Raw genomic sequence first — 6000 nt, forward strand, 5'->3', positions numbered from 1 at the left:
ACTTCAGAAAGCACTGTGTTCTGGCAGATGAAGTGCAGCTCCCAGGGCCCATGGTGTCAGTGTGATTTATGACCAGTCCCACCAGCAATTTGTGATGCAATTTTCGAATCTTGTAGATAAGGAACTCGGGACAGGCCAGGTTAAGGAACTTCCATTACCTTGTAAAACAGCGAGATCATCCATTGAATGCCCCAGTATTTTGTATCTGGGATTGATACATCTGTGGTGAACAGATCTCCCTCAAATCTTTACAGTATCATATCACAACCATGTCTTTTCTTCTCAAATACACAGCATACTAGATGAGTCTCTTTAATGCTTCCACCCCTAGCTGCTGTAATCATTCCCCTATTAGAATTTCTACATCCCTACAGCCATACTTGGAACCAACAGGATTAAAACCAAGTCAGTATCTTTCCATATGGTTTGAGTCACTGATTCTTCACTAACTTTTAGATTTAGGTTTTTTTATAAAAGATCCAAGGCACTAGACAGTAAAGAATGAAAAAGATCTGTTTAAATACTTTTTAAAATGCAACACTTTAGTCTCACTAGAAGATATAACATCAATAGCAAACTTCTTACTCTTATATTCAAGAGCTTTCATAAAGACAAATTCTAGTTGCATTTACTAAAAATTTGGTAAATACAACTTTGGAGCCAGCTTACAGGAGAAAAAAGGAGAAGCCAAAAAGCCAAGAACCAATTTGTTTTAAAAATTTTTTTCAGTAGCTAATTTAACCACAAGACAATACAGTTAAACTACAAACTCAAGACAAAGGAAAAGACTGTAAAAATATTCATTGGAAAAGGCTAAATAGAGAAAGAGAGAGAGTATTCCAAAAGATTGACTTCTGTAAGTATTTCTGTCAAGAGATGTTCTTCTGTTCAGTGTATTTTTATCTCAAGCCAAATGAAAAAGCAGCTGGTAGTGCCAGTTATGCTTCTCTGAGGGGTGGGGAGGAGGGGGACACACTCAATAAATGCACACTCCTCCCAAAACATCCTTAGCATTTGCTGTAACAATGTAGAAATTCAGACACCAGAAGCACTTATTCTAGGGGGTTGGGGGGGGGGATCAACACCAGCATTTCATCCCTCTTCATTAATCATAAGTTAAATTTGGGGCATGCCAGTAAATGGTTATTCCCTGCTCCCCCACCACCACCCCCAAGAGAAAAGGGATTTCAACACAAGACCTCAAGACTCACACTATTCCATCCGATTTCTACTGCAGGTAGAGTAAGGTTCTCACGTACTGCTTTGGCAAAGGCCATGAATGAGGACAGAATTATTTTGCACCAATTGTTGTTTTCAAAGAAAAATTCAGATTGACAACAAAGCAGCCCTTCTCACTCAAATCTTTGCAATGTTTGTTATGAAAGGACAAACCTTACTCCCTCCCATTTGATATACAAAAATCCAAGCCTGCTTTATGTTTCCTAACAACACTCAATTTTACATTTTCTTCACAGGTAAACTAAGCACTACCATTATAGAATTGACATAAGCAATGAATGAAAAGTGACAATAGAGAGAAAAACCACTGGTGGCAATGGGACAGTAAGCAGCTGATCACTCCCTTTTTCACCACCCAGAAATAACAATTCCAAACACTTTAAAGCTCAGTTCAAACCAATCACTACAATTGGCAGTACAATCCATTTTATTTATTCGTTTTTAAAGAATGAAGGTGTCTGGCTGCTTCTAGCAGTCCCTATTTTTTCTGGTTATTTTACAATCTGATAGAAGACCCCATTCCTCAACTCAATAATTAGTTATAGTTATAACTCAATGTTATATACATTCTCCTGTGCTTTATTACAGGTGCTTAACTGATGCAGGAACAGGAGGATCACAAAACCCCAATAACCCCAAACAATGAGAGATAATCGTATTCAGCAATTTTTAGATTCTTTTGAAACTATGCTGCGCTAATACACTATGCTAATTGCTACCCATCAAATTTCTGTCAGAGGAAAAATTGTTTAAAAGCAATGAATGTTGCAAAAAGCCCCAACATGGTAGGGCTGACACTTAACCCTTCGGCAGAAGCCAGGCTAACAAGCCAGTTACTAACCTGAGAGGGAATTATTTCAATTCCTTATACACGACTGCATATATTAGTAACAAATAAATAAATAAGAACAAGCACTGTTTTTCTGTGCCAATTTAATTAACAGTACACAAGGAAAGTAAGTTCAACTAAGGAATCTTTTTAAAACTATGAACAGGTAAACAGAGAGCTCTAGACTTTGCAGTAACACAAGGAGTGAGACTCCTAAATCTCTGCAGCAGTTTTTTTGCCACCAAAAGAAACCTTTAAATATATTCAAAGAGTTAGGCTGCAGTTCAGTAAATCTTGAAACCAATGCAAACTACCTAGTGTGCTCTGTCGAGGCATTTTAACTATTCCAAGAATTAAAGTAGGCATTACACAGAACAATACCGAATGATGTGTAACTTTTTAATTAAAGCCAGAAAAGAATACCAGGGAAAGTGATAGCAGTTCACCACTGCAAGAAGTTTGCTCTGTGTCTTAATGTGCTACCCAAAGAAATGCTTATGCTAACAAAGGAAGTATTATTACTTGTCCTCATTATGTTTATTAAACTACACGAAAATATAAAAGCTACATACCAGACCAGCTGTAACATTCTTTCAAAAAACATACACCTGTCTGTAACATGCCTTAAAATCTGGTACCCCTCCCCTGCCTCCACCATTGAAAAGTTCTTTGATTCTTTAATTTGCTTATTACAGAAGGTGTCTTTTCCAAATATATATATATGTGTGTGTTTGTGCTATAGGCTATTCAGTTCTTACAGAGACTGACTTTGGTAATCACACCACCAGCTCATATAAGGTGTCTGGCAGTTGCAAGAATTTCAGGGATCAGTACAAGTCAACGTCCCAGCAGTCCAGCTCTAAAAAGGGGCTCTCATTCATTTTAAACTACAAATAGTTAAAGTCAAATGGTTGTTCAAACACCAAAACATCTGCAATTGGACAGTATTTCTCACATGTGAACCCTTTAATAATGCTACTTTTTATTAGTCACCATAAAAGTAAATTCTCAAGTAACAGAGAGTTAAGGAGCCAGAATTAAACACAGCCAAAGATAAAATCATTTTAATTAAAGCTTATCTCATGACACATTAGATATTCTGACTATATTTTCATCTGAGTAAGTCTGTGCAACTCCCCACAAAGACAATTTAGTCCTGGGCTGACTAGGCTGTTAACTAAAAACCCCAAACAAAATGCACTAACAAAAACAAAACAAAAGAGTGTTTTCCTGAGTAAAGGATTTTAAGCTCATGATTTTAAGTTTAAACATGGCATAGCTGATAAGCAGAGTACCTGATTGCTGCTGAGCAAAGTAAAGTCAACTGCAGACAGAAGTATGTATTCCCAATGCTTGCACTAATTATTAAAACTTCTTGAGTTTTCAAAGATTCAGTTTCTAGCTGTTCATACATGTAAACTGAAGAGGAATTTTTTCACCAAATGGGAACACGTTAGTAGTCCTTCAATTATGACGGATTTCTAACAAATTGACACAGAAGTTAACATCAGGAAACTACAGGATCAGTCAGGACAAAGAATGAAAACCTTCTGTATTAACATCCACTGGAAGGTTCTCTGGAAACAGCAGTTCTGGAAACAGCTCTGCACACAAAACCTGATCCTGGTTTCTGTGTCATTTCTACGGGTTTTGAATCATATACTCCTTTAAGGCATGTTCTTTCTTTCACTCGTTGCCTTGTAAAAGACTCATTTAAAAAAAATAAAAAAAAGAAATAAACAAAAAAAAACAAACAAGGAGAGAAGCACTGACTAAACTGATAAACCAATGATAGAGGCTGCATCCATAGCAAACAAAGGGCGAAAACTTCAGAACTGCAGTCTTCTAAGTTCTTTGTGATAACAGGAAGCAAAATGTTTTCTTGTAGAAGTAAACAACATCCTGACTTCACATTACCTACCCACGAACAAGGAAATGAGAAAAGCCTTCCTCACCAAGGGGACAGACTTTTAACAACTGCTTTCACACCTAACCCCGGACGAGGGAACCTCCTCAGCAAGTAACTGAGGCAGAAGAAGTCTGAAAATAGCTACTCAAGCGTTTGAAACGGAGGTGCTGAACCTTTTTCGATAAACCCTGCTGAATTAAAGAGGCGCGTTGGCTGGTGGTGGGCACCCTGCGGGAGGGGGGGGGGGGGGGGGAGGGGGGCAGCGCCCCCAGCCCCCCCTCCCCGGGCAGCCCCGCCGCGGCGGGGGCGGGTAGCGACCAAGAGCAACTTTGGCTGAGGGGAGGGAAAGGGGACGGAGGGGGGAACATCGCCCCCCGCCGCCAGGCTTTACCCTCGCCTTCCCCATCCCCCCAGCCCCTTCCCTTTCTCCTGCCGCCTCCTCCCCGAGCCCTTTCTCCCTACCTCCCCCCTCTCTCTGTTCTCTACCTCCTTCTCTCCATCCCCCCCATCTACCTCCGCTCTCGCCCCGCTGGGGGAGGAAGGAGGAGGCCCAGCGCACTCACCTCTCCTTTTCCTCCCCTTAGCTGTTTACCACTCAGGGCTCCTCTAGCCCACAGGGCGCCGCCATCTTGGCCCTGCCTCCCCCTCCCCCTCCCATTCACAGGCCGCTTCTCCCCTCGGATCACTCCGCCGCACAAACTAGTCCCTCCACCCCGCCTCACTCCCCTCTCGCCCGACGCCGCGCCGGTCCCTCACCGCCCCGCTCGTCTCTCCCCCCTGAAAGGGCCTTTCTCCCCGTGGGGGAGTAGGGCTGGGGTGGCGACCGTCGCGCCCACCCGGCCTCCCACGGCGGAGGTATCTCAGCGCGGGAGCGATGCGGCCCCCAGAGGTCGCGTGATTCTGGGGGCGGTGCCGCGAGGAGCCCCGGGCGGCGGGAGCGTCACGCGGGGCGGGGCGGGGCGGGGCCGGGCGGCGGCCGGTAAACAAGGCCCGACCGGGAGGGCTGTCGCGGCCGCCCCGGGCATGGCGCTCGGGCTGTGGGCTCTCGGCACCCACCGAGAAGGGGCCTGTATTTTCCCTGTTTTCCCTCCGCCCGCGGCGTACCGGGGTGCGGGTCGGGATCCCGGCTGCTCTCGGGCCTCAGCTTGGCCGCTTTCCCGCCCTCTCTCCCTCAGGGCAGGCTGGCTGAGGAGCTGTGCGGCGGCTCCGCGGGCCGCCCCGTCAACTCGGTTCCAGACTCCTGCCTGAAAGCATGGTGTTTTTCTTCTAAGTGTGTAAATGCACTGGAAGGGAATAAAAAGGCCTCAAAAGTGTGTGTGTGTGTGTGTGTAGTAACGTTACCGGGTACTGTACTGCAGAAGGAAACTCCAGCACCGGCACCCAAAGTTTGATTGCTTTCTGCTTCACGAACATGCAAAACTTTCCATTCCTCCTATTTTGGGCCACATAACGCATGCTTCATGCAAACCATTGGATGAGGATTTTTTTTTTTTCTTTTGCTGAAATACAACATAAAAACATTTCATCCTTCCTTCTAGATAAGGTTTATTTCTCATGAAAAATCCAGAGTCTGGGAAAGAAGAATGGAAATTACCTCAAGGCAGGTTCTCCAGCCTTCGGTTTTTATGCCACACCAACAGGTTCTTAACGTTCCAGTCCCCAGCCTGGCTGGGTCTTGGTGCTCCTCATTGTCCAAGGAGGAGTGGTTCATGGGGAGGTGCTGAGGGTGCTTGGCAAGCTGCTGATCTAACTCTCCAACCCATATAAATCGTCCTCAGATGCCAGTAGGAATCGCAGACATTAAATTTGCAAGGTAGAAACTAGGTGTAAGAAAATAAAAGCAGATTAGAACTCCATCTGAGCAGCATCGGTTGATTTTTAACTTCAGTGGCGCTAGCCGTGGTGTTTCACAGCTCTCATCCCTGCAGGGCTGAGATAGCTCCTTCACGCTGCACCTGCAATAGGTCATCCTGCTTCTGGATGAGATAGAGTTGCTTGGAGCCAGCATGTTTTTAATCTAGTC

General features: G+C 44.4%; 1 protein-coding gene across 4 annotated transcripts in view; it reads right to left on the bottom strand.

Moving 5' to 3' along the window:
- Positions 1 to 5341, bottom strand: part of TSC1 (TSC complex subunit 1) — a 29307-nt gene extending 23966 nt beyond the window's left edge. For 2 of the 4 annotated variants that reach the window (XM_074891310.1, XM_074891306.1), the window contains exon 1: positions 4541 to 4673. The gene's annotated coding sequence lies outside the window, so the exon portion shown is untranslated. Of the gene's footprint in view, positions 1 to 4540; positions 4674 to 4733; positions 4870 to 5318 lie in introns of those variants that run through there. The other 2 variants (XM_074891308.1, XM_074891307.1) reach the window with 2 other exon arrangements.
- Positions 5342 to 6000: the final 659 nt, after the last annotated feature.

Source organism: Strix uralensis, chromosome 21 (assembly GCF_047716275.1).
Source record: "Strix uralensis isolate ZFMK-TIS-50842 chromosome 21, bStrUra1, whole genome shotgun sequence".
In the NCBI taxonomy this organism is placed as follows: Eukaryota; Metazoa; Chordata; class Aves; order Strigiformes; family Strigidae; genus Strix; species Strix uralensis.